Source organism: Chiloscyllium plagiosum, chromosome 11 (genome assembly GCF_004010195.1).
Source record: "Chiloscyllium plagiosum isolate BGI_BamShark_2017 chromosome 11, ASM401019v2, whole genome shotgun sequence".
Lineage (NCBI taxonomy): Eukaryota > Metazoa > Chordata > Chondrichthyes > Orectolobiformes > Hemiscylliidae > Chiloscyllium > Chiloscyllium plagiosum.
Window position 1 is genome coordinate 44,522,138 of NC_057720.1, and position 13,475 is coordinate 44,535,612.

The following is a 13,475-nucleotide window of genomic DNA, read 5'->3' on the forward strand; positions in this document are numbered from 1 at the left end:
ACTATTGTCATACCACAATTGAAACACTGTGATTAGTTCTCATTTCCATACTATAAGAATTTAGTAGCATTGTAGGCAGTGCATAAAAGAGGTAAAAGAATGATATGAGAATGAAGATGTTGGACTTATCAGGACAGACTGAACAGTTTGGGACTCTTTGTAGAAATGAGAAGCTTGAGGAGTGGCCTAATAGAAGTCTTCATAGTCATGAAAAGGTCTGACTGGATAGAGAGAGAAAAAGCTTAAACAAGGCATGAACAGAACTAGAAGTCACATATGAGACAGTCACTAATATAACCAAGATCATGTTCAGGACAAACATCTATATAGAGAATAGTCAGAATATGAATTGTCCTATTGCAAGCAAAAGCTGAGGCAAACAGCATATAGATGCATTTAACTAAGCATATGAGGAACATAGTATACATTGGTGGGGTTTAAGATGAAGAGGGACGGGAGGAAGGATGGTCTGGAATATTAAGAACAAGATACACCAATTGGGTAGAATGGCTAGTCTATTAAGTAAGTATCTAGCAACTGTGCAGCAATCCAATATTGCTATCAATTAACTTCTGAATCTTCTAACAGTGGAATACATGGGGTTGTTAGCTCAGTTGGTTGATTTATGATGCAGAGTGATGTCAACAGCGCAGATTCAATTGACTCACCAGCTTAGGTTATGATGAAGATCCGACCTTCTCAACAATGTCCCTTGCCTGACCCTCAGGTTGCACCACCACCAGTTGTCTCTCTCAAATGAGAGAGTAGTCTCTATGGTGCTCTGGAACTATGGTAACTTTACCTTATTACATAACTAGGTACTAATATATAAATCAATCATTTATTCTGTTTTAAATAGTGCTTGAGTGGATTGTTAGTAGCTTCTTGATGTGTTAGTGTGTAGAATTTTGATTCCAAAATCTTTTTACAAATAGCTTGCTTTGGAGTTTACGTGAATCCTCACTCAGGATCAGCAAGAGGTGGAGTACAACTCATCTGTTTATAATACCCCGTGCCTGCAGTTTATGTACATAAGAAATTGAAGGTGACAAAGCCAATATTAAAGCATGAAGTATTTAATGCTTTTTTTAAAAATTGGGGATCGAGTACAAGAGCAAAGAGTTTATGTTGTACTTGTATAAAACTTTGATTTTGCCTCAACTAGAGTCTTGCATACAGTTCTGAGCACCAAACTTTCAGAAAGATATGAGTGCATTGGAGAGTGAGCAGTAAAGATTAATCAAGATTGTTCCAAGGATGAGGAATTTCAGTTCTATAAATCGATCAGAAAAATTGTGGCTGATTTACCTGAGAAAAGGATATTGATGGGGTATTTGTTCAAGGTATTCAAAATCATGAAGCATCTGGACAGAATGGTTAGGAAAATAACATTCCCCACTGGTGCAAGACTCAAGAATGAGAGGACATCGATTTGAGATAATTGGCAAAAGAGACAGTGAAGACATTAAAGCTTTTTCAGATTGCACTGTGAGTGTAGGAAAGCCAGGTTCAATTCAGTCATCCAAGAAGGAGTTGGACCATTTTTTAACTGAAAGAGAAATGGAGAAGGCAGAGGAATGGCAGTAAATGAATTGTCATTTTGAGTTTCAGTGCAGATATGACAGACCAAATAGCTTCTTTTTGTGCTGTAATAAGTCTGTGATTCTGCAATATTTCAAAAGACTCTACAAACATAGTAGTCACTTTGCGGATACCAGGAGTAGTCAACAGCAAGTGTTAATTGAGAAAAATGGTCAGGTATCCCTTTGCTTTTTGTCCAGTTGTGATGTGAAGTCTTTCATATCCTTATGAAACAGTGGAACAGACAGTTTTATCATCTAAAATTCAAAATCTGTAATGATGTAACCCTTTTTCTATGTTGTTGTCTTTAATTATATGCCAAAATGGTGGAACATGTTTTTACTGGTGATCATTTGGAAGGAAATTTCCAGCAGTTTGATAGATTGTCGATTTGAAGAAGGGATTTCTGCTTCATTTTTATTTATTACCACAAATTGATAGAAATTCAGACAAAGGACCTCCCAAGGAATCAATTAAATACTAAATTGAGGAAAGTTTCCAGTGGTGACTTCCTCAAATTTTTATCATGTCCTCAGGCAGGTTCCCTAGTTTATATCACTCCCAAAGGACACAAGCTCAATATTGGAATGAAAAATATGCATTGGTCATAAAACTAATGCCATAAATGCCTTCAAGCTTTTACTATTTATATCTCAAACAGGTACATTCAATGACATATCCAATGTTGAAGATAAATGATCAGGTCAAAGTTAATTACCTGCGACCATTGTTTTAGCTTTATAAGCTTTATGACTGAAACAGAAAACCTTGCCTTTATGTAAGGATTTAACAACCACTGGACATCTCAAAGTACTTTCCACCCAATGAAGTCCTTTTGAAGTGTCAACATTGTTGTAATGCAGGAAACATAGCAGCCGAATAAATGGTAATATGATAATGACCAGATAGTATGCTTTCTTTGTGATGTTGATTAAGGAATAACATTGGCAAGGATACCAGGGAAAACTCCTCGACTTTTCCTTGAAATGGTGCCACAGGATTGTTTACACCCAACAAGGCAGATGGGGTCTTACTTTAATATTACATCCAAAAAGTAGCATCTCTACCAGTGCAACATCGAAATATCATCAGTTGTCCCTGTGTTGAAACCCTGGTTTGGGATTTGGACTTAAAACTTTATGCCTCATAGGGAAGTATATTGCTAGCTAAGACTAGTAACTTGCTTTATCATTAGGAATAACCTTCAGCAGTTTGTTTGGTTTTACAAAAACATTGTTTTAAGTTTTTCTACCTCAAACTCACCTTTCTGTACTTCCTCACATGTCTTGCTTCCCTTAGCATCCAAAAGTTCAGAAATCCTTTCTGTTACTATTTTTGTTGAAGTGTATTACCAAATAAAATTGTTTTTACTGTTATTGAAGGAACTTGATGCATTTGATTTTGTCCATGTAGCAGTCAGTCAAGCAAATTGGACTTTTTGGTAGTCTAATTCAGCTTTCACTCTAAAATCAATATCAGTGCACTCACCCAACTGACTCAAGGCAAAATCTAATTTGGATATACTCAACAATTGAGCACCTGAGCATTTAAAACTTCTGAGGTACAAGATCACAAAGATTCTCAAAAGAGATTTCTCCACATCTTTGTCCTCAATGGATAATCCTTTATTCTGAGTCTGTGATCTCTTGTTCTAGACTCCCATCTTTTCAGCATTTACCTTGTTAACTCCCATAAGAAATGCATATATTTCTTTGAGATTATCAGCCATTCATATAAATTCTGGGGAATATAGGTCTAGTCTACTAAATCTATCATCATTGGACAACCCTTCAACCCTTGTTCCACTTCCTCTAAAGCATGCATGCATTTCATCAAGTAGACCAGAACTGAACAGAGTTGTTGAGACTTGGTTTTTCAAAGAGCCTAAACAATTGGAATCAGACTGTTTTACTCTAATGCTTCATCTCCTTTTGTAATAAGGGGAAACATAGAATTTACCATCTAACTACTTTCTCTGTTTGTATGTTCACTTCCTTATTCAAGTGATAAAATCATGTTCTCTCTCCTACTTCTTATGTACAGTAGCTATCAAGGTATATACTCAGTAGCCTAGATTTTCTTTTCAATTAGAACACACAGGAAACTGTCAGCCTATCAAATGGGGCAGTCTCTGTTTCCCAGGTCAGCTTAATTAACATTCTGTGAACACAGTGGGTAGAAACAATGACATCACCATCTCATTGTTGAGAAAGACTTCTGACTTTCATCTTAAGGTTTAAATGGCAAGTTTAGAATCTCACTAATGAGCGCCAAATATCTTATCTTCATGTATTTATATGTCATTAATAGCCCAACTTTTCTAATTTCTTAGCAGCTTCCAAGTCTTGTCTCCTTCCCCAAGAAACTAGATGCCGTCAATTCCTGGCATGAATGTCAAAACTGATATCTGGTGCCATCTGCATGATATTTGCTGCTCTGGGCATTCATGCAATTCTGTCTTCACAACAACATCCCTTGATGGTCCTTGACACTGTTCTCCTCCATCCTTTGTGCATACAAACCATCATCTTCACCACATCTTCCTTCCTGCTTTTGAAGAAACTCACACACCACTTGATTCCTTTTGGACTTTACTTGGTTTTCAGGGACACCTATGATTTGCATGCTCCTGCCAGATCATTTTGTGGGATACAAATGCATCTCAAGCAACTACACAGGATGCATAATATGGGTCTTAGTTTCATATCTTAGTGCTTGTGCTCCTTGTGAAAACTGCCAGCTTCTGTGGCTTGCTTTGCTTTCAATTGAATGGGCCCTTCAGTGATAAGTTGCAGGTTGTCAGCCTTTGTGGCTTATATCGCTTGTTGATGCAGTGGGAGAGGTAGGCAGCTTGTCACATTCAGAGCACTGAACATTCAAGGGGGCGGATATGTTGCTTAAGGCACCATACTTTGTCAGTCTGTCCTGAAAGCACGTACCAACAGCTTATGGGCAGACACAATGCACATGTTTCAACCAAATGGCCATGTCAGACAGACAAAGAGGGCTAAATCTTAGTGCGGTCGAGAGAACTAAGATTAATGAGGGGGTGACACCACTGTCAGTCAAGGGGCTTGTCTAATTCCAGCCCGTGAGTGTCAGTTAGATGTATAGTCCAAGCAGAGTCTGGGAAGCCATGTTATTGCAATCTGGAGTTTGGGCCACGGTTAATCTTGCAGGTCAAGCCTAACCTGTCCAGGGAATACAGTTAGGTCGGTCAGTGTGCTGTGGAGTTACATTGGTGACATTGATGTTGATATTAAAAGCTAATCAGAAACAAAGGGAGGCTGAAATTTCAGTGGAGACTCAGAGACAGCAGCACAAAATAAAACAGAAAGGATGAGGTGATCGTGCTTCTCAGGTGGAGTTCATGTCAGTTAAAAGGTCACAAAGTTGATGAAATTACAATTAATGTTTCAAGTCCAGTGACTCTTCCCACAAATGCTGCCAGATCTACTGAGTTTCATCAGCAATTCCTGTTCCTGTTTCAGATCTCCAGCATCTGCTGTTCTTTGTTTTATTTTAGTAGGCCATTCAGCTCGCAGGACCTGTTCCGCCATTTACTGCAATCATGGCTCATTGAATATTTCAAAACCTTTATCCCACATTATTATCTTCATAGTTCTGAGGAAGTGCAACTAGACCCGAAACGTTAACTCTGATATCACTCCATGGATGCCGCCAGACTTGCTGAGATTTTCCAGCGATTTCTGTTTTTGTTATCCTCAAAACTGTATACCCCATTAATAATCAAAAATATATCAACCTCTACTTCAATTTAAATTAAGTTATATTCAAAATCCAAGATAGCAGCAGAGTAGGACTCCTCAGCCAGAATTAATCTACTCTGTCCGTTTCCTATTTTTTCCCTCTTTTTTTTTTCTTCTTTCTTCTTACCTACCTGCTGTCCTTGAGCCTTCCTGGCCTCAAGAGTCTCGAGGTGGGAGGGGGGTCCAGCGCGGACTTCCGGCCTGAGCGTGGACTTCCAGTCCTAAGGTGAAGCCTGGTGCCATCTGGAGGCAAGGCCCAGCGTGGTCTGGAGCATAGGTGCTGGCACAGTCTGAGTTGCAAGGGCTGTAATTCTGAACTTTTTATTTCTGTATTTTTCTAATATTTTCCTAAGAATTTGTGCTTGAGAATCTGCAATTGGGAACCATTATCCTAAGATGGCGCTGTAAATGGCGACTTGTAACCTTTCACTGTACTCATGTGAGTACATGTGATAATAAAGCTAACTCTAATTCTAGTTCTAAATATACTCAAAAGACTGAGCTTCCACAGGTTCCTGAGTCAAAGAATTTTAAAGATTCACAACTTTGTGAGTAAAAGGTTTTTCTCATCTCAGTCCCAAATGTCATCATTCCACACCCCACCCCACCCCTCCCCGCCCTTATATTTAGATTTTGCCTCTTGGTTCTAGACTCCCCCAAGCAAGGGAAATATCTTATCTGAATCTATCCTGTCTATCCCTGTAAGAATTTTGAATGTTTCAATGAAATAGCCACTCATTCTTAAAAAGTCTGGAGAATACAGGTCGAGTTTACCCAGTCTCTCTTCATAAGATAGTTCCACCATCCCATGAACAAGTCTGGTGATTCTTTGTTATACTCCCTCTAAGGCAATATTACCTTTCCTGAGATACGGAGATTAAAACTGCACACAGTACTCGAGGTTCAATCTAACCAAGTTTCTAATAATTGAAGCAAGACTTCATTACTTCAAAGTCAAGAGTGTGTTGATAGAAAAGCACAGCAGTTCAGGCAGCATCCGAGGAGCAGTGGAATCGACGTCTTGGGCATAAGCCCTTCATCAGAAACTCAATTCCTCTTGCAATAATGGCAAATGTTCCAACTGTCTTTTTAATATTTTGTCGCACCCACATGTTAGCCTGCAGTTATTTATTAGACAAAAGTGAGAACTGCAGATGCTGGGAATCAGAATCTAGATTAGAGTGGTGCTGGAAAAGCACAGCAAGTCAGGCAGCATCCGAGGAGCAGAAAAATCGATGTTTCGGCAAAAGCCCTTCATCAGGAATGACAGTTGTTTATTGACAATGATGCCGAAATCCATTTGCACATCTATACTTTCCTACCTCTCTTCATTTAAGAAACGCACTGCACATGTTATCTTCCTAACAAATTGGACAATATCTCGTTTTTTCACATGATATTTCATCTGCCATGTCCTTGTCCAATCACTAAGTCTGTCCAAATTTTCCAGAAAACATTTTCCGTATTCCTCACAACATGAATTCCTGTTTAGTTTTGTATCATCTGCATAATTGGAAATATTACATTTGGTCTGCACATTCAAATTATTGATGTATATTGTGAACTTGTGCAAAAGTACTTATCCCTGTGGTACTTCAGTAGCCATAGTCTGCCAACGTGAGAATTACCCATTTATTCCTACTCTGTTTTCTCTTTGTTAGCCAATCCTTAATTCATGCAATTACAATCCCTACCATGTGCTTAATTTTGCTAACGAAACTCCTATGGGATACATTATCAAAAACCTTCTGAAAACCCAAAAATACCATATGCATTGACTTCTCTTCATCAATTTTGTTAGTATCTTCCTCAAAAAAATCTTCAAAATGTTTGTCAAACACAATTTTCCATTTGCAAATATGTGCTGAAAATGCCCAATCATTTAATTTTAATCCAAATTATTTATCCTGTCTTTTATGATCGATTGCAGCAGTTGCTCTAACACTAATGTAAGGCACCCTTGTACTTTTCCTAAAGACTGGAGTCATACAGCATGGAAATAGACCCTTCAGTCTAATCAGTCCATGCCAAACATAATCCCAAACTAAACTAGTCCCACATAATTGCTCCTGGTCCACATCCACTACTTGCACATAAGAATCACCATCTGTGTAAAGAATTTGCCCCTCATGTCTTTTTTAAAATCTTCCTCCTCTTACCTTAAAAATGTGCCCCCTAGACTTAAAATCCCACATCCAAGAGAAAAGACAACTATCATTAACTCTGTCTATGCCCCTCATTATTTTAAAAGCTTCTATCAGGTCGCCTGCTTCGAATCTGTCGGAATAATTCCAAAATCTATGAAATTTTGGAAGATGATTTCCAATACTCTGACACTCTCTGCAGCCACTTTTTCAACACTGTGGGATATAGACTTTTAGATTCCAGTGACTTAACAACTTTGAACTCCATTAATTTCTCCAGTACAACCTTCCTACTAATATTAATTTTCTTCAACTCATCATGATCCCTAGTCACTTGGATCTCTAATTTTTTGAGTATTTCTACAAAACCTCAGTAAAGATTTAGTTTCTCTGCCATTTCTCTATTCCCTATCATAAATTATCCTGACTCTATGTTTAATAGATCCATATTCATTTTAGCCAAACATTTCCATTTTCTGCTCCTGTAGAAGCTTTTACAGTCCATTTGTTTGTTTTTGCTCATTTGCATTTGTTTTCTGCTCTACCGTTCCTTATCAGTTTCTTCGTCCTCCTTTGCTGTGCTCTAAAATTTTTCTAATACTCAGATTGATTACTATTTCTGGTCATTTTATGAATCTTTTCTTTATGTTTTATACAGACCTTAACCTTCTTTGTCAACCATAGCTGACAGAATATGTTTGAGTTTTATTCCTTCAAGGCATGTATAGTTGCATCAAGCCATGTAATAATTCTTTAAAGACTATACATTGCCTATGCAAGTTCTTGCCTTTTAATGTGTCGTCCTAACCCAACTTGGCTAACCGTACCTCTTGCATTCATAATTTCCCTTTTTCAAATTTAGCAGTTTTGCTTCTTGGGGTCAGTTTAGTTCAGTTGGCTAGAAGGCTGGTTTGCGATTCAGAATAATGCCTACAGTGTGGGTTCAATTCCTGCATCAGCTGAGGTTCCCATGAGAATTCACCTTCTAAACCTCTTGCCTTATGTGAGGCATGGTGAACCTCAGATTAAATGACCACCAGTAATTTCTCTAAAATGAGACAGCAGCCCAATGGCAACCTTTTGTTAACCTCACTTTCAAACATCATCTAAAATTCTATAATTTTGTGGTCATTCATCCCTGAATGTTCTTTTACAATTACTTTATTAGTTTAGCCCTTCCTCACTGCACTATACTAGATCCAAAATGCCTTGTTATCTAGTTGGATCTTCAACATGTTGCTTGAGAAAAATCATCTCTAAAGTACTCCAGGAACTCATTCTCCACTTTAGTGTTCAATTGGTTTACACAATACAAATGCAGATTAAAGTCACATATGATAACTGTGTGGCACATACTGCAAGCTTCTCTCATTTTCTGATTTACATCATGCCTCACATTACCACTACTATTTGGTGCCAAAGAATAATGATATGAATAAAATAAATAAAATGAATAATGCCAGGTTTTGCTGTTTCTTGGTTTCACTTAAACAGATTCCACACTATGTTTTCTGATTGGAGATCATCTCTAATTTACTGATGCCATCTCATGTTACCAGCACAACTCCATGATCTTTTCTTTCCTATCTGCCCTTTCCAAATATTTAATATTCACATCCCTATGGTTACCATTCAGCTGTTTCGCTAATGGCAATTATACCATAACCACTTACGTCCATTTATGCCTTTAGATTATCTGTGTTGTTGCAAATGCTGCATGCATCAGGTATAGTACCCTTAATGTTGCATTTTTGATATCATCCTGCATTTGAAGCTTACTACATGTTTAGCTTTGAAGCTTACTACATGTTCCACTTCCTGTCACCCACTTAAGCCTCTTCCAATTTGGCTTATTCCTCAGGTTTTTATCCCACTGACAAGGTGGTTTGAACCCATTAGACTAAATCCCTTGCATAGATATCAGTCCCAATCCTGTTAAGCTGTAACCCATCCACATTGGACAGGTTCCATCTGCTCTAGAACCTATCCCAATGCCTCGGAAAACTGATGTTTTCCCTTCCTACTCCAGTTCTCTTGCCATGTATTCAATCAGTTGACCCTTCTGCTTACGAGCATATGGGAAGCCTTTAGAATCATGGACTTGTGTCTAGTTGCAGACCCTTGAGGAACTACCACCCTCTCTAGTTTACAAAATAGAATAGTAATTGCCAAGCACGATAAACTCAGGGGAATGTCCTCCACGATAAACTCAGGGGAATAACCTACTTGGTTATTTTTTGTTATTACTTGGTTAGTTCAGTTGGCTAGAAGGCTGGTTTGCGATTCAGAATAATGCCTACAGTGTGGGTTCAATTCCTGCATCAGCTGAGGTTCCCATGAGAATTCACCTTCTAAACCTCTTGCCTTATGTGACTGCTTTACAGATACTCATTCCCTCTTTGCTAGTACACCCCTGATCTGTGGAATGAGCCGCTCTCTTTATATGTTATCCACACGGTCCTCACCCTCACAAATGTATAACAGACACACTAGCTGCTGCTTAATTCCGAAATTTGGAGCTCAAGGTTGTGCAGCTGGTGAAAAAACCTGTACAACTATTTGTTTGGGACATATCATTTCACACATATTAAAGACTGTTCACTAGCTTACCATCCTGTAATTCTGAAAACTATTTCTAACCCTTAGAATAAATACAAACCTACTAAATAAAAACATTTATAACTTGACTTTACTTCACTTGTATTAACTTTATTTTCCTTCAGTTTTACATTATTATTTTATTTTATTTTACTTTGACTTTATTTAATTTTACCTCCCCTTTGCTAGTGTTTCTTCTTGAAATCCAAATGGCTGTGACTTCCTTATAAATGGCTTTTTTTTTAGTTTTGAGCTATTAAGACTCACAATTTTGCTAGATCATTCAGCATCTCACCAACCAATACACTTACATATGTCCTGTCAGGTTGCTTTGAATTACTGCCAGAATTTCACTCCGCAATGAAGCAGGAGCCCTTGAGTGTTGAATATACATCTGGATAAGGTTACATACAATGGAGCTTTTTTGATTGATGTGAGGACTCTGGAGTACTGTTAATGAAATGGTAAACTTTTTCTGACATTTCCAACAGATTAGTGGCTCACATATCTGACATGGACATTGGCATGGCTGGAAATCATATGGTTTTGGTACATATGCAATGACAGCATAGAAGAAGACAGCAATTACAACTTTGTCAGCAAGCCCTTTCAAACCAGCAATCCCCAGAGGCTGTCAAGCAACCTCCAGAATGACTAGCACCTAGGAGACAGAGGAGACTGACTTTAGCCGGCCTCTACAGGCCACGGTGTACTTTTCGACAGTTCTTGGAAACAGAGTCCAGACGCAGACAAAGGATGTCCTCGCTCATTATCATATAACTGTATCATCTGCTGGTTCAGCACTTGTGCTCATAAGGACTAGATGACCATCCTATCCTGGTGGCTATCTAAATTGCAACTGCTCTGAATTTTTATATCAAGCAACAAGGAGCAACTAGTGATCTGTGCAGCATCTCCCAATCTTTAACCAACAGATGCATCTTGGATGTCATTGGCACCATTTTCTCTAGATCACATCTGTTTATATCCTGCATGCAATGACAAAGGGAGTGAAATAGCCTGGGCAGCAGGATTCTCCTCAATTCCAGGCTTCCCCCAGGTGCATGGTGCTACAGATTGCACCCACATTGCTTTGAGTGTGCCTTTTTAACTAACTTGCGGACTTTGTCATCAGAAAATGCTACCACTTCAACATACCTGTGACCATCATTGCCAGATTTTGCCAGAAACCTTTGGAGCTGCTATGATGATCTGACAAGGAGTTTGATATCGTTCTCAAGACTGAAGGGATCAAAGGGTATGGGGAGAAAGTGGGAACAGGGTACTGGGTTGGATGATTAACCATGATCATGTTAACTGATGGGGTAGGCTTCCCAACTCCATTTTTCTGCTTTTTCTCCTTAACTCTTGATTACCTCACTGAATAAAAATCTGTCTATTTCAGCCTTGAATATTCTTAACCACCCAGCCAGTATGGCCCTTTGTGGTAAAGAAAATTTCCACAAATTCACTATCCACTTAATTTCCTCACCTCAATCTTAAAAGATTGACCCCTTATTCTGAAATTATGTCCTCTGCTCCCAGACTCTCCAATAAGGGGAAACGACATTTCCACATTTACTTCATCAAGTCTCCTAAGAGTCTTGCATGTTTCAATAAGATTGTCTTAATTCTTCTAAACTCCATTGAGTCCTGGTTCAATCTCTCAACCCCTCTTCAAAAGATAGTCCCTCCACACCTGAGATTACTTAATGATTCTGTCCTGATGAGTATAAAACAGAAAGCTTCAATAGCATGTCTCTCTTTTGAGCACTACTCAGGTTCTGTTCTAACAAGTGACTGTTCGCTACATGATTATTAAATAATAATTCCAAAATACATAATATTAGATTTGAAAGATATTGTTCCCAAGTTGGTTCTTGGACAAGCTGATCTAGAACACTATATGTTATATTTTTCATGAACGTTTGCTCACTGATATTATTGCAGATTTGGTTTGTTCAGTCTGTATAAAAATGAAACCCCCAAATTATAACTGATCACAGAAAAGGTCAATTTTGATCTTTTGTACTACTACCCAGAATAAAAGAGCTATCTGTAATTAACTCAAAAATAATTTGTTTATCAGAAGCAAACTTAAAGTTAACAACTAAGCTCCTATATGAAACTAAACTATACTTACTTAATCCAAAGCACACATTTTCACACTACAGAAAGACAACACAGTTTTGCGATAATGAAATGGGGTTAAGAATAAAATGCAAAGGGAAAATCACCACTGTGGGCAAAGAGACTGAACTCAGAGTATAAAATGGAAAGACATGTTCAGTCAATTACCTGTTGACGAGATAGAAATACTGACAGCAGTGGAATCAATGAGATCTGCAAATCAGACTTGAATCAATTTAAAAAGCCTGATATTTGACCTTATCAGGTACCCAAAATATCTCATCTAAGAGAGAGAGAGAGAGCAATCCTTGCAACTGATTGTGCTTTAGGGTATTCACGTTACTTTTCATGTTCGACATGGTTTTGCTTTCCAGCATGGAAGTTTGGCTTCAACTGACACATGCACACATTCATCCTACAATTTATCATTCTTAAAAACCTTGCTTGCCTTCTCTCCATAATGTGATCTGGCATTTTGTAAGCAATACATGACAATAACACGCTTTACTCGTTTTAACTTTTCAACTCTCAAATGTCACATGGTAAACCATCATCAGTTCAAAAAATGCTCAGTTCTTCATGATCCTTAAATAATATGTACTCTCAACATGCTCTGCCACTGGGAAATGAAGTGGCATTTCAAAATGTTGATAGTGGAAGATTTAGCTATGGTAATGACATGGAATGGCAAAGGGAAATGTTTGGATTCTCACTTGTTGGAGATGGTCATTTCCTAGAATGTGTGTGACATGAATGTTACTTGCCACTAACCAGCCCAAGCCTGAATGTTGTCCAGGTCTTCCTGCATTCAACATTAACTGTTTCAGTATCTGAAAAGTTACAAATGGTGCTGAATATTACACAATCGTTGGCATACATCTAAATCTCTTCCTTTATGATAGAGGGAACATCATTGATGAAACAGATAAAGATGTTTTGGGTAAGACACTAGCCTGAGGAACTCCTACAGTGATGCCCAAGAGCTGATATGATGCCTTGGAGCCATAACCATCTTCCATTCTGCTAGATATAATTTCAAACAATGGAGAATTTTCTCCCTCATTGCCATCAACTTAATTTTTACTCATGCTACTTGGATGCCACACTCCGTCAAAAGCTGCCCTTATATAAAGGGCAGTCACCCTTATTTACCCTCTTGAGTTCAGCTGTGATGTAGAAAAAGAGTAACTCTCAAAAGGGGCCGTATTGTTCATGAAACTGGGTCACTTTTTTAAGCATTTGATTGCCTTTT

General features: G+C 38.2%; 1 protein-coding gene across 1 annotated transcript in view; it reads left to right on the plus strand.

The window, feature by feature from the left end:
* Nucleotides 1–13,475, plus strand: part of agbl4 (AGBL carboxypeptidase 4) — an 862,393-nt gene that overhangs the window by 341,109 nt on the left and 507,809 nt on the right. The window lies entirely within an intron of this gene.